Consider the following 24134-nt stretch of genomic DNA (forward strand, 5'->3'; position numbering starts at 1 on the left):
CCCCAGGACCCACCAAAGCCCCTCCTGTCCCTCTCAAGATCCCACAGCCTCCTTCCAGTCACCCCAACTACCCCAGGACCCCCAAATCCTCTCCCAGTCTCTTCCCAGTGCCCACCAGGACCCTCAGAACCCAATGCCACCCTCCCCAGTATCCTTCAAACCCCTTCTTAGCCCTTCCAAACCTACAACCTCCTCTCCCAGTTGAAATCAGGCTCTCTCCAACTCCCTCCCAGTTGCTCCCAGCACATCCCAGTGGCTCTCCCAGCATCCCCAGTTCCTCCCCCGTACCCCAGTGTCATCTCACAGGGTGCTCCAGGCTGACATGCTCCACCTGGCAGGTGGAGGTGATCCTGGCCCGGGTTGGGGTTTCCAGCAGCACCAGGAGCTGGTGGGTCCAGTCCCCGTTGGGGACCACGTCGGTGGCCACCACAGAGAGCTCCTGCTGGCCCTGGAACCACCTCAGCTGGATGGGAGCAGGCGGCCGGGGCCGGGCCGGGAGCTCGAGGGCAGCAGAGAGATGGACACGTTGGGGGGCACTGGGAGAGAGTGGGTGTAATAAATAAAAAGGTCGTTGTTCATCAAAATGAGTGTTAAAGTAGATAATTTGAACTGAGTAGGGAATGCAACTAGCATAGAAGACTGTGTAACTAATTATATACAAGTTAACTTTTAGTCCAAGGACAATCTGCAAGGAAGATGAGGAGTCTTTATTCCTGACCACCAAGGGCAGAAAAAAAGACCCCCAGGAACCAATTGCACCAGCGCAGAGTGCATCGAGAGAAAATGCGTCAACCGGGACGTATAAAACCAAAAGGTCAAAGGGGGAAGGTGCTCCGTGGCAGAGCAGAGGCTCCCTGGCTGCCCAGCGCTGTTCTTTTGCTTAATACCGCTTGCTTAATAAATTCTTGTTAATTGATTTATCGATAATTAGCCTCCCCAATTGAATTTGTCCATAACAAATTTGGTGCCGTGACTCGGATAAGGGCGACCGGGTGGGAATTCCTAATCAGGGAGGCGCCCCGCTGCCTCTGCAGCGGCCCTGGTGCAGGCTTTTCCTTCCCAGACCCTTACCGACGAACCCAAATTTGATATTGAGCACAAGGGATACCGGTAACCCCGTAATCTTTGTGCACGAAGCCGGGCGAAGACGCAGGACAGCGTGAGTATAAAAGTGGGGATCCGCTGGGTTGGGCTGGGATCCCAGGACATAACGCGTGAGACGTCCTTGTAGGACGAGGCACAGGCAGAGCTCTGAGTAGTGCGGTTTGCAGAGCCCGCGAGGGGCTGGGCACCAACAGGGGCCGCGAGTGTGTGTGTGCCTGAAGGTGTCCTGGGAGATGGGACAGAGGAAAAGCAAGCCCTCTGCTTCCATGGGGACGGGGACCCCGGTAACGCTTCCCCAGATCCCCCCTGACAGTCCGTTAGGTCTAATGATAAAATCTTGGGATGAATATCCTTCAAGGAAAGGGAAGGCTAGGGCAAAAATGATACATTATTGTATAAAAGTATGAGGAGGAAAACAAATCTGTAGTGATAATTTATTTTGGCCAGTGTTTGGAAACTTCGAGGACTGGATTTGCCAGGCATTAAACATTTATGTAAACTCTAAAGAACCTTTTGATATGGAAGAGAGCAAGTATGCTGCTCTCTGGATAGTGGGGGAAACAAGAGCAAAATGTTTTGCCTTAAGCACCCAGGGAGGGAAAAAGAAAAATAAAAAGCCTGAGGAAGTTCCAACTGCACCCCTTCTACCATACATACCTCCTCCTCCTCCACCCCGACCAGCACCACCCGCAGTCTACCCGGATTTAGATCAAGGGGGAGATTTTGATAACCAAGAGGTAGAAATCCCAGAGCCGGTCCCTGAGGAAAATTGCTCATAGTCTAACAAGGGGGGAAAGAGAAAGGGAAGGGCAAGCTCTATATCCATGAAGAGAAGTAGTTTTGGGATCATTGCAGCAAGCTGGGCCCTGGCATGTGCTTATCACACCCTGCTAGATACTGTAGGGCAGCAGATAGAGGAAGGGGGGCAGGGAGATAAATCAGCAGCGATCCCAGTCACTCAGGCTGCAGCCAACAGCCCCGGCTTGAAGCCAGCAGCTAAACCAGACAGGGATCCTAAGCCAGCAGCTAAACCAGACTGTGAGCCTAAGCCAGCAGCTAAACCAGACACTGAGCCTAAGCCAGCAGCTAAACCAGACTGTGAGCCTAAGCCAGCAGCTAAACCAGACTGTGAGCCTCAACCAGTGGCTGTTGCTATGAGCACAATGGGCCAGTGATACCTCAGGCCGTCAGGGCAGAGATGCCACCTACAAGTGGGCACAAGACCGAGGGGTGGCTCTAACCATGGACAGTATTTCTCAGGTGATCCATGACTGTGAGACCTGTGCTGCCATCAAACAGGCCAAGGGGGTGAAGTCCCTGTGGTATGGTGGGCGGTGGTCCAAGTACAAGTATGGGGAGGCCTGGCAGATTGACCACATCACACTGCCCCAGACACGCCAAGGCAAGCGCTACGTGCTGACCATGGTAAAAGCCACCACAGGATGGTTGGAAAGCTACCCTGTGTCTCATGCTACAGCCCGTAACACCATCCTGGGCTTTGAGAAGCAGGTCCTTTGGAGGCATGGTACCCCTGAGAGGATTGAGTCAGAAAATGGGACTCATTTCAAGAACAGCCTTATCAACACCTGGGCTAGGGAACATGGCACTGGGTGGGTGTACCACATCCCAAACCATGCACCAGCTGCAGGCAGAGTGGAGAGGTACAATGGACTGTTAAAAACCACCTTAAAAGCATTGGGTGGAGGATCTTTCAAAAATTGGGAGCAACATTTAGCAAAGGCCACCTGGTTAGTTAACAGCCGAGGTTCCACCAGTCGAGCAGGTCCTGCCCAGTCTGAGCCCCTGAATATAGTAGATGGAGATAAAGTCCCAGTGGCACATGCCAGAGGTTTGTTAGGGAAATCAGTGTGGATCAATTCTGCCTCGAGTACAGACAAACCCATTTGTGGGATTGTCTTTGCTCAGGGACCAGGTTGTACATGGTGGATAATGCAGAGAGATGGAGCAACACGATGTGTACCTCAGGGGGATCTGACTGTGGGGTGAGACTCAAATGCAAATATCACTGTTTGCTGGATGTTACTGCCAGTGTCTGTAAACGAAAACACACAGACATGAGACAGAAGGAAATGTGTAAGTGTCAAAGGTTTGAGTAAATGAGATGGAAGGAAATGTGTATGAGTAAGTGAAAGATGGAAGTTTTAACTTGATAGAGTTTTTAACATGATGTTAAAGATATGGAGATAAGGGGTGGAATGTCCAAGGGTGACGTTATGGTGTTTGTATCCTCAGTCGTGTGTTCTGTTTATGTTTGATATTATGTTCTGTGCTTTCAGAACTGACTCAGAAAGTGAAGGTTTGTTTTGCCTTGTTATCAGCTGGCTCACCTACCCCCATGCTCTGCTGTCTAGAAGAGGCCAGTGCTGGCTGGCTTGCTTTGCTTTGCTTGCTGGCTTTTGCTTGCTTTGCTTTGCTTTTTTGCTTGCTTTTGCTTTTGCCTTTGCTTTTTAAATTAGTTTAGCTAAGCAGTCCAATTCTTTCCCTGGACTGTTTCTTTTCCCTTTCCCTTTCCTGAATACCATCCAACCTGCTCTGGACTGGGACCCTCTATACACCGAGGTGCACCGATAGCCTGCGCTCTGTGATCTGCAGCAGCCATCCCCAGTGCCCAGAGCAATCCCCAGCGCCCAGACCCGGGCAAACACTCCCAGGAAAGACTTTTGGATTTGTCATCTCTGCAGAGTGGAGAAAGAGTTATGTTGTCATCTGGTGTTGTTTATTTTTTTAGTGCTGGGAAGGGTTTTGTTTGTTAAATAAACAGGTTCTTTTCCACTTCTCTCAGAGAAAATTCTTCCTGAATCAGGTGGGTGGGGAGGGGCCATGGGGGTTTGTTTTCTGGGGGCTCCTTCCAGAGGTTTTTCTCCCAAATTTGCCCCAAACTAGAACAAATATTTTGCTGCCCATCTCGTGGCTGGAGAGAATGAAAAAAAAAACCAAAGCCAGTTCTAATCATATTTTGGTTCCAATTACTTTGTGTTAATATGGAGCAGTTACTGGCTTTGTTGTTTGAATTCATAGTGTCTTTTAGAGCGGAGGCCTGTATGTGTTCCTGGTCCCTAGGGTTTTTTTTGAGATCTTAATCCCTCTATGGTCTCTATGTTTATTTTTTTATCCAGGAATAGCTCCAGTATTGTCCCTAATACGTAGTTTTCGCAGTAGAAGGGCACTGACCAGAATATCCATCAGGCTGTGCTAGGGTGTGATGGCATCCAGGGGGTTTATGAAGGTGCTGAAGTCTGTTCCAGGAATGCATGGCTCATGGTCCTGCTTGTGCAGCCAGTTTGTTAGAGGGGAAGCAGGGGATGAGGCTTTTCAGCCGTTGCTTTCCTTCTTCTCCTCTGAATCTCTTAGCTCCCTATTAAAGAATATTCAGTTTCCCCTGACTGTTAAAGAGACCATCTTCCTGGTGTTTAATCTGGTAACTTTCTCTACACAGTCTGCAGTCTCTCTAGAATGAGGGCTGAGATTTCTAGAGGGGCTGAAGAGACCCCTGACCCAGGAGTAGACCCAGGTGTGAGAAATCCTGAGTGGTGTGGGAAATGGGGGAGACGGGAATTGGTACATAGACCGTTTTCCCACATTCAAATTGATTTTACTGATTTGCCTAAAGTAGGAAGGTATAAACACTTATTGGTGATAATAGATCACTTGACTCACTTTGTAGAGGCATTCCCTACCTCCAGGGCAAGTACACAAACAGTAGTAAAAATACTATTACAAGAGATAATCCCCTGCTACAGATTAGCAGAAGTACTAGACTCAGACAGAGGGCCACACTTTGCCTCCAAAATAATTAAAGAAGTAGTTACAGCTCTAGGAACAAAGTGGCAATATCATACTCCCTGACATCCACAAAGCTCAGGTAAAGTGAAAAGTGTAAATGAGAAAATTAAGAAACAACTAACTAAATTGATGTATAAAACACAGTTATCTTGGGTAAAATGTTTACCTTTAGCCTTGTTAAATATAAGAACTTTGCCCAGAACCGATATTGGAATTTCTCCATTTGAAATGCTTTACGGGATGCCTTATGACATGGATTCTCCTATAGATCACCCTGAAATAAGTAATCAACAAATTAACCAATATGTCATGCAACTTGTGAAGGCTCGGGAAGGGCTTAGAAGAGCTGGGTTACTAGTGCAATAACCTCCTTTAGACCTAGCAATCCATAATATAAATCCAGGTGATAAGGTGTTAATAAAAAACCTGGAAAGAAACCTCACTAACCCCAAACTGGGAAGCCCCCTATGTTGCTTTACTCACTACAGAAACTGCAGTCAGAACCACCGAGAAGGGGTGGACCCATGCGAGCCAAATAAAGGGAGCGATTCCTGCTGCTGCCGAAGAGCCCTGGAGAATAACCAGCCAGCCCGGGGACCTTAAGGTCACATTTAAATGGACTGAATGGACTCAGTAAGAATTGTACGAACCAGCTGGTATAGTGAGATATTGGACTATGGATATCCTATAACTAATGATTTTAGAGTATATTGTACTAATAAGGATTGTAATTGTTACCCTTTTGTATGCTCTATTTGTAAAATTTGCCGGAACAGTGGTGGGTCCATAGTTACAGAGGCACTCCTCCTAGGGGTATTTGTAAAGGTGTTATCAGTTAGAAAGAGTACTGACAGAGTCAGTTCTAAAGATTGGAGTAGTGAACGGGACCCTACCAAGGGAATCCCAAGAGTGGTGGGAGGTGTTTACTAAGGGGGCTAGGCCTGAAAATTGTTGTTTCCACTCCAATTCCCCTAATTGTTCAAATTATAAAAGGGAATTACCAGAAAACTTTACCTGGGATTCAGTGTGACTCATCACAAGTGAAGGATAAAAGCTGGGAATCATTCAAAAAGAGGCAACAAAAACAGAGTAAGGGTCCTCCTGAAGAATATCCTTGTTCCGAGAAGATGGTGCGCCTCGCGGCTCAGAGCAACCGAGTCGGCGAGCGAGGCAGAGGGATAAGAAGCGGTGGAGGAAAGAGCCCTCAGACTGGGACAATTCAAAGTATTTCAAGAACTGCCTCAAGGATACTGATCTCCCAAGGGTAAAGGTGAGCCCGGCAATAACATGTCAAAACAAAACACTGGGAATGGGGAGATAATGATAATCAAATCCTGGGGCAGTTTGGACTCCACCCTTGCTGGCAAATTCTGTGCATATTAGTTATATGTTGTACCTGGCCTGGTCAAGGGGACTATGCACACCAGCCATTTAATTGGACTCTGATCAAAATAGACCAAGGGAAAGTTGTTAAGCATAATGCCACCACTGTAGCTCCCATTTTTTTTGTTACTAACAAAGACTTGGCAGACTCTATGTGGAGATGGAGTAAACCTGAACTCCGGGCTACCTATTGGTGTCCTAGTTCCAATCCTGGGAGGGGATATGGTCATTATCCTGGGGAATATCTGTGTGGGTATTGGGGCTGTGAAACCATAGCAACCGCCTTGGCTGTCACCCATCCAGGTAAATGTTTAAATGTCTCATGGTACCCTGAGGGGTGCAAAACTCCGGGGTATGGCACTCAAGGAGAAATTCTGTATAAGGGAGATTGCAGGTCCCGTAATATTGTTGTTACTAAGTTTAACTTTCAGACCTTACATTGTTAATAAAATCATAGACATTGTAAAAGGAAGATTAGAGGCAGCTCATCTAACACTTATTAGAGATAGGTAGGAAACATTGCCCAGGGACTTAGAAGTAGATGAAACCCTGGTCTTAAGCTACCAAGAGTTAAAGCGTTTTAATGAACAAATTGGTAAAGAGAAAAAGGGGGAATTGTAATAAATAAAAATTGTTTTGCTCATCAAAACGAGCGATATAGGAGATAAGAATCTGAACTGAGTAGGGAATGCAATTAGCATAGAAGACTGTGTAACTAATTATATACAAGTTAACTTTTAGGCCAAGGACAATCTGCAAGGAAGATGAGGAGCCTTCATTCCTATGACCACCAAGGGCAGAAAAAGAGACCCCCCAGGAACCAATTGCACCGACGCAGAGTGCATCGAGAGAAAATGCGTCAACAGGAAATAAAAAGGGACTATAAAAAAAAAAAGGTGAAGGGGGAAGGTGCGCCGTGGCAGAGCAGAGGCTCCCTGGCCACCCAGACCTGTTCTTTTGCTTAATACCACTTGCTTAATAAATTCTTGTTAATTGATTTATCTATAATTAGCCTCCCCAATTGAATTTGTCCATAACACCCCTGGCCCAGCAGCAGGGGACAGGGGGCACGGCCTGTCCCCCTGGCCCAGCAGCAGGGGACAGGGGGCACGGCCTGTCCCCCTGGCCCAGCAGCAGCCCCGTGCCCTGCCCAAGGCGCTCCCAGCAGGGGCTGGACCCCAGAGGCAGGGGGAGACCCCAGTCCCGGGGCAGCGTTTCTGCCCCGTCCCCTGTCCAGCCCAGCCTGCCCCGTGTGCGCAGTGACCGCTGGCACGGGCTGCCCTGGACACTGTGACCTGCTGGGGACACTGAGAGCTGCCCCGCTGTGACACTGCCCTTGGGATTGCACAGGCACCAAACAAACCGCAGCCAGCACCGCCCCTTGTCATGTCCCAGGCACCAGAGAGCATCAGAGCCAGCCCCGCTCCTGGTGATGTCCCAGGCACCAGGGCACATCCCAGCCCCGCATCCTGGGGATGTCCCAGGCACCAGGGCACATCCCAGCCCCACTCCTGGGGATGTCCCAGGCACCAGAGCACATCCCAGCCCCGCTCCTGATGATGTCCCAGGCACCAGGACACATCCCAGCCCCACTCCTGGTGATGTCCCAGGCCCCACAAGTGTCCCAGGTGTGGGAAGAGCTCATGACACGGCTCAGCCTTGACCCCAAACCAGCAGAGGCACCACGAAGGGCAGCCCTGCGAGTGCCCCAGTGTGGGAAGAGCTCCGTGTGCTTCTCCAGCTCCATCCCCCATGGGAGGATCCGTGCTGGTTGATCCCCAGTGAGCCCCAGTGGGCAGAGCCCTGGTGACCTGTGGTGCTGCTGATCCATGTTGGGAAGACACCCAGCTGGAGGGGCTCCACATCCTCCTGGCTCCCCGTGGCCTGGATTTTCTTTTCATTTCTCTTTGCCCTTTCAAAACTCTTAAAAGCAGGCAAAAATAAAGATGTTGAGCTAAGAAAAGGATAGGGACATGGAGGGGGGGGTCTTGCAGGGGATATGGGGGATGCTGGGTTTGAAGGACTTGGGGGTTCCTGGGAGGGACCTGGGAGTTGCTCAGGGCTTTGGGCACCCCAGGCTGAGTGGCTCCAGTTGCCCTGGGAGACCCTGGTGGAGGTTCTGGGCAGCTGGTCAAGGACCCCCTGCCCTGGAACTGTCCCCATGTGCCCCATCCCAACGCCTCATCCCCCTGCAGTGGCTGCCCCATTCCTTACTCCCCTTCCATACTCCCCTTGCCCCTGCCTGTTCCCGTGTCCTCCCTGTCCCGTTCCCATCCTGTTCCCATCCCAATCCGGACCCCATTCTTGATCCTTGTACCGTATTCCCTGTCCCTGTCCCTGTCCCAGTCCTATTCCCTGTCCCCATTCCTGGTCCCTGTCCCCATTCCCTGTCTCTGTCACCACTCCCAGTCCCTGTCTCCATTCCCATTCCCCATTCCCTGTCCCCATTCCCATTCCCTGTCCCCATTCCCATTCCCTGTCCCCAATCCAGGTGAGACATTAATTTTGAAGAATTAAGAATTTTAGGAAAGTTAAGATGATAGTTAAATTAGATGTTGCTGACTTATCGGAAGTAGATAAATGGGCTTTGTTCATAGTTAACAGTAGCTGGATCTTAGATAAGATATCCAGGATCTATTAACTCATTGCTTGCCAGCTTTATGCTTGGGTAGCTGTGCTTATCATGAGAAACAGAACGTGATCAACAGATTTCAGGGACACAAAAACAGTTGCAGACTTCCCATACTTTAGCAATCCATTAAGCACAGGAAAATGGCAAGGATTCATTTGTCACGTGTGCATGGGAAAGGCAGAAAGGTCAGAACGAGGAAGACTTATTTTACTTCCTCATTTTGGAGACCCCTCCCCAAAAAGGACCCCTGACTCATTTCAGGGAACAGAACTACACATGCTTAATTGTCTTTTTGCCAATTAGCATGTGAAGCGGATCAGAGGAAGTGACAGGGATATGAATATGCATTCATATTTTGTGTATTCAAGACTTCTGTAAATATAAAAGCTTTGTAATACCTGTGATTTTTGCAGTGTGCATTAGGGAATTATCCCACGTACTGCCCAGCTGTCTCAATAAACATACACTTTCTAACTTTAAACTCTTAGAGTGTTTTTGTCCATCTCAGTTGGATATCGATATTAGATTGATATTCATATTTTAGTAAATCATTGTCCTAAAGAAGTCCTAGTATGTGCATTAACATGTCTTTTCTTAATATTCGAGTAATTATTCTTGCATTGCTTTAAGATAAACTGGTATGATTCAAAGAATATCCACTGAGGTACACATAGAACATCGATTTATCATAAGCAAATTGCAGTTGCAGAGATTTTCACTGACATTCTGCCACTTGTCATCATTTTAAAAGTGAAAAGTCAGCTATTAAAGTCAATAACAAAATTTCTAGCTTCTAACAAAGGGAAAAAAGTATATGGTTTGCACTAGATAAAATATAAATACAGAAAATGTCTCCCAACCAAGTTCCTTGCCCTGATCAAAACATCTCCCAATCAAGTTCTTCACCCTGAACCTGGCTGATAAAGACAAATATTTTCAGTAAATGTGGATGAAACGTTGCATAAGTTAATAGTATTCAAAGTCCATGTTCTGTTCCTATTATTATTTTTATACAAAGAAAAAAGGGGAAAGGGGTTGGATTGAGGGTACACCCTCCTCCCCTCTGAGTCTGTTCTCATGTTTTACAATAAATCCTACAACAGTACAATACAGCTGCCTAAAATATGGACACTGGAAACCACAGACAGCATTACAAATGATCACCTGCCTCATGGACAGTTCATAGATGGATTTGATTTGTTTACAAATTATTTCTCAAGTTTGCAAACAGTTTTACTGTTTACAGATTGTTTTCTGGAAGTTTGGTTTTTCCCCAAGGGATCAAGTGCTTAAAGGTTGTTTTTTAAAATTGGGTTTTTCTCCAAGTGTTAAATGGGCTCAGGGTTAAATAGCTTTCTGCTTTTAGAGATAAGTTCAATTTGTAACCAAGAAGCATTATGCCTGTGGCCTGAGTTCTCCCCTAACAGTTCCTGGAGGGGAATGCTGCAGCTCCAGTGTAAATTAGATGCACACTGTCCTCTGTCCCCATGTTGGCAAAGGGCCCTTGCAGATGGGTGACAGAGAACAATAAACAGAATTTTATAAAGAAAAGGAGGGTGAGGTGTTACCATGATTGACAGGGGTCTTGACCAATCAAATATCTCCCAAAACTGCAGGCACCTCACGGCCAGAACCTGAAGGGGCGTGGAGCTCAAACCAATGAGAGCTTCCAGGCCTGGTCTTTCAAATGCCCTGTGTAAGGGGGGGCTTGGGAAATAAAATCTCTCTGTTGCCCCATGAACTCGGGAGGAGCAGTCTTTGTCTCCTGTGCCCTCGCTGCCCCACGAGACCAAAGAGATGTTCACCAGGGCCCTCCCTGTTTGTGGCCGTCCATTGCCCAGCTGAGCAGGCAGCCAGTTGTGTTTGCAGTGAGCTGCCACAGGAAGACACACAGCAGCTGGAGATTTGAACAGCAGGGCTTGGGCCAATTCTTTTTCTTTCAGAGTGCAAGAAAGACGCAAAAGCACAAGGAAACATGGCAGTGTTTTGGTGGAGTCTCTTTGTCCTGTGAAGTTCAGTAGCTGTTGGTGTTTCTGTGCTGCTGCTAATCCCCTCCATGAAAAAATCATTCTGGGAAGGAGCAACAACATCTGACACGCACCAAATGTTGCCACCAGTTGCTCCAGGTGCTGCTACCCAGAGCCCCTGTAGGACAGAGCACAGCCCCCAGTGCACACCAGCTTTGGCTTCCCTCTGGCAGAGAAGCCCTTTTGGGGCACAGGTTTCTGGGCAGGAGACGGGCACCGGTGCTGCCAGGGCTCGGGGGAACTCTGCTTGGGCGGGGACTGTGCCTCACCTGCTGCTGTCAGCGCTGCCCGGGCCCCAGGGCTCAGAGCAGCATTCCTGCCCTGGCCCACACATTCCCGGTCTGTGGCCCACGGCCGTGCTCAGGATGGCCACCATGTGGGACGTGTCCCGAGGAGGCCGTGCCAGCTTCTGTGGAGGCCCCGTGCCCTTCCTGCCGCGGCTGCGTCGGCAGCTGCGGGGGCTCCTGCTGCTCTGAGCCCGCAGAGCAGGGCAGCGTTTGCTGATGGTCTGAGCCCTTCCTAAAGATCCTGTTGGGCTGTCTGACACACCTGGGGCAAGGCATTCCTTCCACCCTGGGCCACTCTGGGGTGCTGGGGGTGGCCCCAGGGCAGGTGGCAGTGCGTGCAAGGGCCCTTGGTGACACGGTGCAGCATGGTCACCGTGGAATGGAACGGGACAGGGGATCCAAGGGCCCTTGGTGACACGGTGCAGCATGGTCACCGTGGAATGGAACGGGACAGGGATTCCAAGGGCCCTTGGTGACACGGTGCAGCATGGTCACCGTGGAATGGAACGGGACAGGGATTCCAAGGGCCCTTGGTGACACGGTGCAGCATGGTCACCATGGAATGGAACGGGGCAGGGATTCTAAGGGCCCTTGGTGACATGCTCTGGCAGAGGTGTTGGCAGTTACAAGTTACAGTTACACTCCACAGTGCTCGGTGCACACGACGAGAGAGGACGCAAGAGAGCGGTGCTGTGAGGAGCCCTCACACAGCCACTCGTTCCTTGCTGACCCAGAGCTTTCCCGAGGTATTACTCCTGCAGGTGAGCTCGTGGCCAGACCAGAGCACTTGGTGACCCCTGGCCTTCCCGAGGCATCTCTTCTTCAGCTGCCCTCGAGGGCAGACTGTGGCATTTGCTTTTCACTGCCCTTGACAGGAGCCTCCTGTCCTTGTGGCTGGAGCCCCCAGGACCAGAGTGCAGGACTTGCTGTCCTGTAGCCTTGCCAAGACTTCACTCTTGCAGGTGCCCTCAAGGCACGACTGCAGCACTTGCTGACTCGGACCTTTTCCTTTTCACCTTCTGCAAGCAGCCATGAATCCAGGCAGCGACGTAGAGCTCAGACCTGCGAGCGTGCCCAAGCTGGCCCGGGAGAAGGAGGAGAAAGAAGGCCCTGGAGCTGCCCCAGCACAGCAGCCTGAAGAGTTGGAGCAGTTCCAGCCACGGCAGAAGGGTGAGTGGCAGAGCTGGGCCACAGGGCTGGTGCCTGCAGCCAGCTTGGCCCCATGCCATGCCATGCCATGCCATGCCATGCCATGCCATGCCATGCCATGCCATGCCATGCCATGCCATGCCATGCCATCCCCTGGGGCCATGCCCATGGACAGGTTGGAATAGGGGCCGGCCAGACACCCCACAGCCGTGCTCCGTGCCCTGGGCCGTCGCGGGGCTGTCCCTGCCTGGGCAGTGCAGGGCTGGGCTGTGTTCTCCGGCCTCTCCCGCAGCCCCTCAGCTTGGGCTGCGCTCGCTCTTTGCCAGGTGCAGCCGTGCAGCGCACACGAGAGCAGGAACGCAGCCGTGGCCGCTTCCGCAGAACAGCGCAGGTACCTGCAGCCATCCCCACCTGGGCTGGGCCTGCTGGCACTGCTCAGCCCAGCACTGTGCTCGGAGCACTCCATGCAGCATCCCGGGCTTCTTGCCCTTCTGCTGCAGATGGTTTGCAAATTCATGAAGAGGATTCGGGAGGAAGAGAGCAGCGCCATGGGCACCGTGTTCAGAGCGTACTCTCCCATCTTCAAAACCAAGACCAGCGCTGCCCTGCTGGATATGCTTGTGGAGGAGGGTCCTTCCAGCCCAAAGCAAGTAAGCAGCCTGTGGCCTGGCTATTCTTCTCCCAGCAATTGCTTGGCCTCACAAGCCACACCTGCTGCTCCCTGGGAGCCTTTGAGGCCATGGCAGTGTGGTGGCAAGGGAAGCACTTCTCTGGGGCAGCTGGGCACATTCCTTCCTCCAGCAGCTTTCCAAGTCTCCCCTTCCTTCTCCAGGTGCCCGCCATGGTGAGGTACATCCACCAGTGGCTCGTGGCCAATGAGTTTCCTGAATACAATCTGTACAGGCCCCTTCTGGATCTGACAGAGGCACAGCCCTCTGACGTGGTGATGGCTCTCCTGCGTGTGGCCCCATTGTGTGACAGGTACGGGGCCCACCTGCCCAGAGGGCTCGGGGCTCAGCAGCCCTTCCCCCTGTGCAGCCTGTCCCAGGTGTCTGACACAGAGAATTCCAGGGCCCTCTGGCTGCTCCCTTTGCCAGCCCTGGCCCCTGCCAGCCCCCCAGCGTGCTGCCATGCTTCCCCCCTGCCCCTCAGGGGCCAGTGCCCACAGGACTGGGCTGCCTGCGTGCTGCCAGTGAGGGGCAGTGAGCAGAGGCAGGGCTGGCAGAGCAGCTCAGCTCCCCGCTGCCACCCAGGCCACGCTGCTGTGTCCCAGACTCCTCTGAGACAGAGTTCTGACCCCACAGAGCTGCTCTGGCCATGTGGAAGAACATCATGTGCTCGCTGAGGACTGCAGAGCCGGCCATGCTCGTGCTCCTCGATGTGCTGGGGAGCTGGCCAGAGCACAGCACGTGCACCTCCGATGGGGACCACATGGCTGTCCTTGCCCTGGCTGTGAGTTTCTGCCTTTGCTGGCCCCAAGGCCACCTCTCCAGCAGCTCTCCATCCTCCCTCCCCCACGGCGTCTCCCTGCCTCAGGTGCTGGGCTGAAACCTGGCCTCGGGGCAGCTCCAGGGCCACCAGGCCCGGTGCTCCCCCTGTGTCTCTCCGGGCATCTCCCTCCCATGCTCGGGCCCTGCCACACGGACACCTCGGCACTGAGCGCTGTCTCAGGGGGCTTTATCCTTTGCAGGCAACCGTGGTGATGTGGAAGATCCTCCAGCTGCCCTGTGTGCCACATGTAGTCACTGTGCATTTCCCCGGCCTCTTTGTGCATCTGCTCTTCCAAGTGCTCTTCAGCACTCTGGATGTGCCAGAGGAGGTCAATACCTTCTGGAAGGGATGCCAGCAGCAACACGGCCTTGCCACCAGCCCCAGCAGGTGCTCCATGCCAGTCCTCCTGTCCCTGCCATGTGCCCAGGGCAGGGGCCAGTGCTCCCAGTGTAACCTCAGCTTTGCTCTGTGGACAGCTTTGCAGAGCAGACCCTCAAGGCCCTGCTCTGCCAACTTCACTATGAGGATGTGGTGGTGGCCATGGAAGACAAGCGTGGCTGGGACACACTGCTCTGTGCTGACACCCACCACTGTGCTGTGGGCGTGCTGGCCAGGTGAGACACCCTGCTCCCCAGCTGTCCCCAGCATGTGTGCCCTGTGCCCGAGGTGCCCCACACAGTCCCCGTGGCCATGGGCCAGAAGGCCTTGTCACCAAGGGACGGCCAAGGAGGCTGCAAAAGGCTGGGAGAGGAGCGTGCCCAAGAGCAGCAACCTCCCAGAGGGCTCAGCTGCCCTTGCAGGGTGGTGGAGAAAGGCCAGACCTCTGTGAGGCAGTCCTGGGAGAGGTTTGCCTCCACTGGCTGAGGGCTTTGACTCGTGTTTCCTCCTGTCAGAGAAATGCACCGCGCATCCGAAGCCGCGTGTTCTGGGATTGCATTCCACCTGCTCGGGCTGCTCAGCAAGGACACGCCATGCCGGGATTTGGCCACCCTGGCGTTCCTTGTGGAGGTGAGCCTGAAGGCCGGCGCTGCCTCGCTGAGCTGCCTCCCGGCTCTCTGCCCTCTCTTGGCCGCAGTGCCTGGGACGGAGCCCGCGCCCTGTGCTGCTGCCTGGGCCCGGCCCTGGGCGGTTCTGGGCTCCCGCCGGCCGCTCCCCCGTCACCAGCCTGTGCCTTTCAGATCCTGGAGCACCTGAACGTGAGTGAGTGCCGGGACAGCGTCCTGCAGTTCTTGTCCAAGCACCTGCAGGGCGAGTGCAGGGGGAGGCGTCGCTTGGCACTCCGAGGCCTCGTGGCGCTCGGCACCACCAGTGTCTCGGTGAGAAGAGCGCAGGGGCTGAAGCCCTGCTGCCAGCGTGGGGCTGGGGAAGGCAGTCCCTGGGGCTTGGCTGGCCTTGGGGCACTGGGGCAGCTGCTGCCAGCTCTCCTGCCTCCTGCTGCAGCTGCCCCAGGGCTTTGGCACAGGCCTTTGGCCCCTGGGCCCTGTGGCAGCAGGATGTATTTCACACACTTGTGTTCCACAAATAGATGGCCATAAGGATGTGGAGCCTGCATGAAAGGCTCGTGGAGCTCCTGAAGGAGGATGACAGCGTCATGCTCAGGATGACCACGGTTCTCCTCAGGGGTTTGTTCCTCTGCAATGGTGCCCCAGTAACCAGCACCCTCGCCCTGCAGCTGGCTGAGGCGCTCCTGCCACTCTTTGACAACGTAAGGCTCTGAGCCTCCAGCCACGGCCAGCGGGTGCTGCCCGCACACTTTGTGCCCTGTGCACTCACGGGCTGTGCCCAGGTGGGCCTGAAGCAGCTGACGCTGAGGCCTTTCTTCCTCCCATCCATACAGGAGGACAGCGAGGTGCAGTTGTGCTCCATGTTTATCTTCAAGGAGATGCTGGATGTTTTTCCGGAAGAGGAAAAAAAGGTCCTGAAGGCACATGTGCGCCAGAGCCTGGTGCCACTCTTCTTCCACTGCCACGATGAGAACCAGCGAGTGGCAGAGGTGAGGACTCGGCAGCTGCCGCTGGCCTCTGGCAGGGGCTGGGCTGGCCCTGCCCTGGCGCCTCGCAGGCTGCAGCTCCTGCTGGCCTTGGCACAGGGACGGGGTCCTGCGCCCTGGGCTCTGGGGCCATCTCCCTGTCTCTGCTGCTCTCCAGGCTTCTCAGGAAACACTGCTTTGTGCGGCCGAGTTCCTCAAGAGGAGGGATCTTGTACAGCTGGTGCAGAACCAGAAGCTGTGGCAGTTCCCCGAGTGCCTGGTAAGGAGGGCCGGGAAGCCGCAGCCCCAGCCTGGAGCAGCCCCTGAGCGCGGTGCTCGGTGTGTGGGCTGGCAGCTGTGCCCCTGCCCGCTGCTGCAGCCCGAGGCCGCGCGGGCTCTGCTCCAGGCTCCTGTGGCCCCAGCCGGGTGCCCATGGAGCCCCGGCCCGGGGGGCTGCGGGGCCAACCCTTCCCTCCTGTCGCTCTCTCCAGCTGGCAGAGGACAGCAGCAGCGTGGCCGAGCACCTGCGCCGGGCCCTGCCCTACCTGCAGAGCCCACAGGAGCCCCTGCGAGAGGCGGCCGTCAGGTTCATTGGTGAGCCACGAGCCGGGCCAGGAGGGCGTGTGGGCACAGGGCTGGCGGCGCCGCTGGCAGGGAGCTGTGCCCTGGGCCTGACAGGCTCTGTGTTCCCAGGGACGGCCGGGCGGCACCTGAGGGGGAGGAAGGAAGAGCTCCAGCTCCTCTCTGAGGGTGACCAAGGGCAGTGGGCTGCCAGCGGGGCCTGCCGGGGGAGCTGCGAGCCCTGCCCCGGCTGCGGAGGGCTCTGCTCCCTGTGCGGACCAGGGCCGGTGTGGGCAGAGCACACAGAGCTTTCAGGGCACCTGGGGGATTCGTGGCCAGCAGCTTTGGGCTGATCCAGCTGGTCCCTGCTCCCTGCTGGCCATGGCCAGAGCCGGCTAGGATGGCCCTGGCACAGAGTCCCCTCGGGTCCCCTCAGATGTGGGAACTGACCATGGCTCTGTTCCTCTCTCTTTCAGCCCTTGAAGGCATGGAAAATGACATCAGTGTCGACGTCGCAAGCCTGGCAGTTCAAACACCATACATCGTCCAGGAAGCAGAGAGAGCTCCATATTCCATCTTTGACAGCCTGCGTGATCGGCTCTGCAGGGCATGGAGGAGACGGCCTCGTCTGTCGAGGCTCGGCTGGCTGCGCTGCTGGAGCTCTGCACAGAGCTGATTCCAGAGGCTCTGTCTGCTGGGGCCACCTGAGCCAGCAGGAATGTTTTGTTTCGTTAAGATTGTTCTTTTCTTTCTTTTTGTTTTTCTTTAGCATGTTAATATAGGATGTGTTGCTATAGACAGTCTCCCAGGATCTTTCTTTGGCTGTCCAGGCTCTGCAGGGCTGAGGGGAAGAGGGAGAAAAGGGTTCCTGGGCTCAGCAAGCTGCCCAGGCTTGCAGGGTTGCAGGGAAAATGGCCAGAAGCCCCTTGGCCTTTGGTGGTTCTGCTGAAGCCTCTGTGCTGCCCACAGAGCAGATGGGCAGGGGCTGGAGCTGTGGGGATCACTGTGAGAGCGGTGCCTGGAGATGGCCACAAGCCCTGTCCCAGGCAGGAAGCGCCATCTGTGTCCTCCTGCCCGTGTGTTGCTGGCTGGATTGCTGAGGGCTCCCAGGTGCCTCTTGGTGGGGCTCCTCTGGAGCTCCTGTGGGGCTGCGGCGCTGCTGCCGGGCAGGTTGGCCGGGCTGGGGAGACCCTGAGGGGACGGGGCCACAAAGGGATGAGGGGCTGCGGGAGCCCTGACAGGACAAGGCAGTGGGAAGGCACGAGGGGGACGTGTGAGGGAGAGGGTAACGTTGGCTCGGGGAGGAAAGTGGGTTGGAGCCAAAGAGACCACTCACCCTTATGTTTGTGTGGCAAACAGAGCACATTTATTCTCAAGCCCTTCCTTCTAAAGGGCCTTTGAAAACCCGGTCTGGATTATTTCACTGCTCTGATCTCTGTGCCCCTTCAGATTCTGGCCTGGGCAATGCCTGCAGCCTTGGGAGAGATGTGATGGGCCCGGCCCCTGTCAGTCAAACCAGGGCTGGTACATTCACCCCGTACAAGCCAGCCTGCACGGTGACACACGGCAACAGAGTGCGAGGCACAGCTCCGGGAGCTCCCCGTGAACCTCAGCTCTGGGACCACTGTCTGCCCCAAGCTTCAGGGGCTGCAGTGGGAGCCCGGCTGGGCTCTGCCCTGGGGCCATCCTGCAGGGACAGCTGCAAACAGGGAGCATTCCCTGCCACAAAGAGCCAAGGCAGGGCTCCAGGGCAGCTGCTCCAGCCCCGACTGCACTGCTGAGTGCTGTGCTCTGGGGCTGGGGCTCCCCGCACAGGGGACTGCACTGGTGTGCCAGAGGAGACAGAGAAGCTGCAGCTTCAGCCTAACTGAGGTGGGTGCGTGGGCTGGAAAGAGTGGGGAGGCTCCAGGGGATTCACAGAGCTCATTCTGCTGCAAGGACGAGGAAAAAGGAGCGGGAACTCAGCAGTGAGGAGAGCTGGGGGCTGGAGAGCAGCTCTGAATGACACTAAAATCCCACCAGACCTCTGAGACATTGCTGCTCCTCAGCCAGTGACAGGATGAGTCCCTTAGCCTGGGGCTTGGCCTTCCTCATGGTGAGGGGCACCAAGGAAGGGAACAGTGTGATGGAGACTGGAATAGGCTGGGAACTCAATGGGGGAAAAGAGGAAGCAGTTGGGATGTAAAAGGCAAGGAGAAGAGAGAACAGTTCAGAGAAGGGCTGAGCTACTGCTTGAGCAAGCTGCAAAAAGTCATTTGGGGTCATCCCAGATTGATTTAATTTCAGAAGTTATTGAACAAGTTTATTTTTTGGGTGGCTGCATGTTTTCTTGAGCTGTATTGCTAAAATGCTCAAGCCAGTCTGTGCTGCAGGTCACCCCATTTCTCCTTTGGCTGATTGCGGCCCGGTGCTGAGCTCCAGCAGGGCCCTGGCAGAGCCCAGAGCAGCCTCAGCACCCGCAGAGCCCAGCTGCAAGGAGAGAAACCAGAAAGCCCCGTCAGCTGAAGGCTCCTGTCCCCTTGTCCCAGCCACCCGCGGTGCCCAGGCCATGCTGGCCGTGCCAGAGCTGTGCCCAGAGCTGCCCATCACTGCTGCCTTTGGGAGCAGAGCAGGAGGGCAGGACATGTGCCCAGCCTGCAGCCAGCCACAGCACCTCCAGCCCTCAGCAGCTGCCCAGAGCAGGACGCTCCTGTGCTCGCTGCCATCTCCCCAGAGCTCTGACCCCACCATCCCCAGCAGACAGGACCCACCTCACGCCATCCCCCGCTGGAAGAAAAGCTGCTCCCAAACGATGCCCTCAGCCTTCTCCAAGGGCACAGCCTATCCACGCTGCAGCTGCTCCCAAGCACGTCCTGATCCAGACTGGACTCCACCTGAAACGCTTCCTCTAGAAAGACAAACATCAAATTATGGAAAATAGGTTACAGAGAAAAAGGGGAACAAGAAAAAAGGTCAAAGATCTTATCTCTGTCAGGGGCCTAAGGAAGGCCCAACCCCTGCGTGCCAGGGAAAAACCCACCATGGGGGAGGGAATCCCAGGCTTTCTCCCTTCCCCTGCACTTCCCCCATGGTGATCCCAAAGCAAACAAGGGCAGTGGAGCAGCCCAAGCCCTTCCTTGCCTGCAAAGCAAAGCAGACCCTGCACAGGGTCTGGAGTCCCACCTCTGCTCCCACCATGGGGGTTTGTTTGTGTCAGGCTGGCTGCCCCAGCCCAGCCCCAGTCCGGGGCACAGTGGGTGCTGGGGGCTGTTGGCAGGGTCAGGAGCCCACTCCCATTTCGTACCCATCCCAGCCCATGCCCCCAGCCCTGCCAAAAGCAGCCTGGCAGCCGACTGAAGGATCAGCTGCATCCGCCCCAGCAAAGGGGGAACCTTTGGTTCCCGGCCAGGCTGTGCAATGCCTAAATCTGGGAGCATTCCCCTGTGTCCTCACTGTCCCCAGCAGCAGCCCCACCTGGGACAGCTTCTCCAGGGGCTCCTTCTTCCCTGGGCCAGACCAGGCTGTCAGGGCTCTGCCCAGGGCCCCAGCCATCCATGAGCCATGGCAGGCAAAACCAGGGGGATGTTGGCCACCAGTGCTTGCCACACCAGGTCTCCAGCTCAGCTCCAGCCCATGAGCTGTGTTCCCTCCTGCTGACCCCTGCTCAGAGCTACAGGCAGGACAAAACCTGTCTGGTTGGCTTTGCTACTTAGTGCCAAGAGATGTGTGGAGCTGTTACCTGCCAGGCCCCTGGATCCAACTGTGCATGTGGATCTCTCCCATCTTCTAGGGCAGAGGAACATGGATCACGGAAAATCTCTTCTAAGGATGGCCTGTCCAAGGGCTGCATGGACAAACACCTCTTAATGACATCCTGGCACTCTGGGGAGAGAAACCAGAAATCACCAGTCATTTGGAGAAGTTGCCCCCTTTTCCCGTGCCCAGGCCATGCTGGGTGTGCTTAGAGGTGGGCCTAAACTTCCCCATGGATTTTCTGTTTGGAGGAGAGCAGGAGAGCAGGACATGTGCCACCTCCTCAGCAGCTGCCAGACCAGAATGCCCATGAGCTGCTGCTGTCTCCCAGCACTGGTATTGCTCCCGAGGCCAGAGATGAGGATCCACCTTGAGAGAGCCATCCTGGGAACAAGATCTGACCCCAGATATCTCCTGGCCCCTCCTGAACGGGTGCTTCCCCGTGACCAGGTGGTGCAGCAGGAGGCCCAGGGATCAGATCGTCGCTGCCTCGCCGTGGTAGCCTTGCTGGTGGATCCCCTCTGGTGGGCTGTAGGACAGGGTTCCTGTGGAACACAGACACAGTTCATCAGGGGGATGCTGCAGCCTCCAGCACCTGGAGGAGCAGCCCCCGCGCCTCCTCCTCCGGCAGGAACCCCCGCTCCGCCAGGAAACCCGACAGGTCCTGGCACCGCTCCGGATGCTCCAGCACCAGCACAAAGCTGTCGGGGAGCTGAGGCCACTCCTGGAGCTGAATGACACCAGCATAGCCAGAGGAGACCTTGTCCAGCAGCGCGATCTCCAGGGCTGCGCTGGTGCCGTGGGGCTGCGGGAGGAGCACGATGCCGTCAGTGGGGCTGATGCCGTGCCGGGGGTCGGGAACCCCTCGGCCAGCCCGGGATGCTCTGCGCCCTGCGCTGGCCCCACGCCCGCTCTCCCTCCAGGCGTCCTGGCAGCTCCCACCCTGCCGGGCCCCGGCTCAGCCCCGCCCGGCACGGCCCGGCTTCTGCCGCTGGCCCCGCTCATCACCAGCTCGCCCCGGTGCCGGACGCGGTTCCCTGGCACCCTTTTGATGGCCACCTGCGAGCCGAGGGCAGCAGCGGACTGAGCTCGCCGCCTGCCCCGCACAGCCCCATCCTTCCCCTCCTTCTCCTTCTCTCCCTCCTCCTCCTCCTCCTTCCCCTCCTCCGTGCCCGCCGCCGGCCCCGCCGCTCCCCGGGCGCCGTCCGAGAGCCGCGTGGCCGCGCAGCCGCCGCCGCAGCCGCCGCTGCCCAGCAGCGAACCCGCCGGGGCCGCTCCTGCCGGGCCTCCTGCGCCTTCCCTGCGGGCGGGACGCGGCTGGCAGCGCTCGGCCCGGGCCAGGAGCGGCCCCGAGCGCCGCCCGAGCGCCCCGGGCCGGCCATGCCCCGGCGTTCTCCCCCGGCATCCCAGATTCGCCATGAAATGGGAACCCTGAGCTTGTGGAAGTGCCTGAAGGATGCCCTGTTCCTCTGCAGGGACACTCGGGCTGAGACAGGAGCCGGAGCCCTCTCTGGGGAAGCCTCCTCCGAGCTGGAATTTGTGCCGTGCTGGGAGAGGAGGAGGAGGGGAGAAGGCTGGCGCTGTGTGGCAGGAGCAGGAGGTTTGGGCCGCAGGACATTCCGTCTGCGCCGCTGCCCCGCAATGGGCGGGAACGCTGTGGGGAAGGCTGGGGGACACTGGAGCGGGATATGGATGGAACTGGGGGGACTGGGAGGGCCTGGGAATGAACTCAGGTGTATTGGGAGGGACTGGGCTGTACTGGGAGGGACTGGAGGGGCACAGGGGATGTACTGGGCTGTACTGGGGATGAACTGGGCTGTGCTGGGAGGGACTGGAGGGGTTGAATGGCTGTTCCCACCCGCACTGCCTCCCATTGGCCGAGGCTCACGTCCATCACGGCCCCAACCAATCAGCGCCATGGATAATGGCTTTGAGGGCGGGGCCTGGGGCCTGCGCCATCTTTTCTTCTGCCTACAACTCCCGTCATGCTCTGCGGCCCCATAGAGCCCCATTAAAGCCGGGACTACAATGCCCGACATTCCCCGCGCTCCACAGACCCCCCCCCCCCCCCCGGTACCGCCCCCATCTGTCCCATCAGTGTCCCCCAGACCCTCCGGGACCCCCAAGTGCCCCTCAGTGTCCATTCGGGACCCCCAAAATTTTACTGGAAAAGTACAAAAGAACAAGGAACTTTGGAAAAGCGTTTAATACAAATCCAATCCAACTTAAACTACTTGTCATAGCAGTAACTTCATTCACTCAGCCCATTTAGCCTGGAAACCCCTAAACACTGAAGTTGTTCAGGTACCCAAAAATGTTCCATATAAAGAGCATTAGAAGGAGAGGAAAGAGAGAGAGACAGGAAGAGAGAAGCTCCACAGAAAGACACACATGTGGCTCCCAGCTCCTGGGGCTCCAGTGTGGGCGAGACACAAACCCCAGGAGAAGGCAGAGTCCATACCAGGGGCTGACCTTGTGCTCCTTGGTTTTAAGCCCCTGGGCCTTCGTGGGCCTCCCCCCAGCTGGGACTTCTGATATCTCAGGTGTTCAGAGCTGGGTGAGCGCTGTCCCAGCAGAGTGACTGATTGACAGCTCAGCCCAAGGTGTCTGGGGACATTGATCTCATCCAGCCTCTGACAGCGACCACGGTGACACTGGGGAACCTCATGGAGCCTCATGGAGCCATGGATCACTTGTGACAAGGCAGGTCCAAGGACACCCTGGTGATACCGGGGAACCTCATGGGACGATGGGTGAGTTGGGACAAGGCAGGTCCAAGGACACCGTGGTGACACTGGGGAACCTCATGGAGCCATGGTCAGTTGAGACACTGTGGGGACCTCGTGGAATCAGAGGAGACCATTGGGAAGCTCCCATGGATCCAAGGGCCCAGGGTGACACTGTGGAGCCCAGAGTGTCACGGAGGAGCCATTTTAACACTGTGTGTCCCCATGGAAGCAAGGGAACATGGGACAGGCTGATGCCTTAAGTTTTAGCTTCCATATTTTCCCAATTCTGTCCTGTATCTGTAACTCTGAATTTCATGTAGAGTGTCAGCAAGTTCTCTTACAGTGTAGTCAGACAAAACTATCCTTTTCCTGCCCAAGAACCATAGACACCGCTGCAGCTTCAGGCCCAAAAAGTGAAAACACCAGCAAATTGAGGAGAGCAGACTGGGAGGGTGGGGCTGCATAACCTGAAGGTATAATTGGACAATTAACCCCAATATGGAAATGAACCAAATCTTACAAAAGTGTGTAAACACGTGACCTGGCGTCCATCCTGGGTGTACCCTCAGCCATGCCCTTGTACTGCCCAGGTGAATCCTTTGAAGGCCTTTTTAATAAATCCCCACTTTACTCCTGTAACACTGTCCAGCCTCTGCTCTAGGTGGCCTCTCAAGGCATCAAGGCCTGGCTGGCTGGGCCACCTGGGGGCCACCTGACAGGTCCAGCTGACCTTGGCATGTCCAGGGCTGCTGCTCATCTGCCCCTGGAGCACTGTGGCTCGGTGCTCTCCTTCCTGTGAAAACAACTGTCCTTCTCTTCCAGGTGCCCATGGCCAAAATTTGGATTCCTCTTCTTAGTTTGCTTCTATGCAAAGATTGTTCCCAGATGAAACCTGCCAGGACAGACAGACCTGGCTGGCTTGGCCACCCAGGGGCCACCTCTCATCTACCTGTGAAACACTGGGACCCTGTGCTTTTCTTTCTTATGGGAAAAAAGCACCTTTCACATCCAGGCACCCATGGCCAAAGTTGGGAATCCGCCTCCAGGATTCGCTATATCCAGGGATTTCTCCCAGGTGAAAGCTTCCAGGAGAGACAAGTCTGGCTGGCCTTGGTCTCCAAAGAGCTGATCCTTATCTGCCTTTGAAACACTGGGGCTTTGTGCTTTCCTTTATGATGAAAAGAACTCTTCTTCCTGCCCAGGTGCCCATGGCCAAAACTGAGATTCCACCTTCAAAATTCTGAATATCCAAGGATTTCCCCCAGA

The 24134-nt window shown here is 55.3% G+C and overlaps 1 protein-coding gene across 1 annotated transcript in view; it reads right to left on the bottom strand.

The window, feature by feature from the left end:
* The window catches only part of LOC146763998 (uncharacterized), a 330063-nt gene that overhangs the window by 140306 nt on the left and 165623 nt on the right, over window positions 1-24134 (bottom strand). The window lies entirely within an intron of this gene.

This window comes from Lonchura striata, chromosome 36 (genome assembly GCF_050655825.1).
Source record: "Lonchura striata isolate lonStrDom1 chromosome 36, ASM5065582v1, whole genome shotgun sequence".
NCBI classification, from domain to species: Eukaryota; Metazoa; Chordata; class Aves; order Passeriformes; family Estrildidae; genus Lonchura; species Lonchura striata.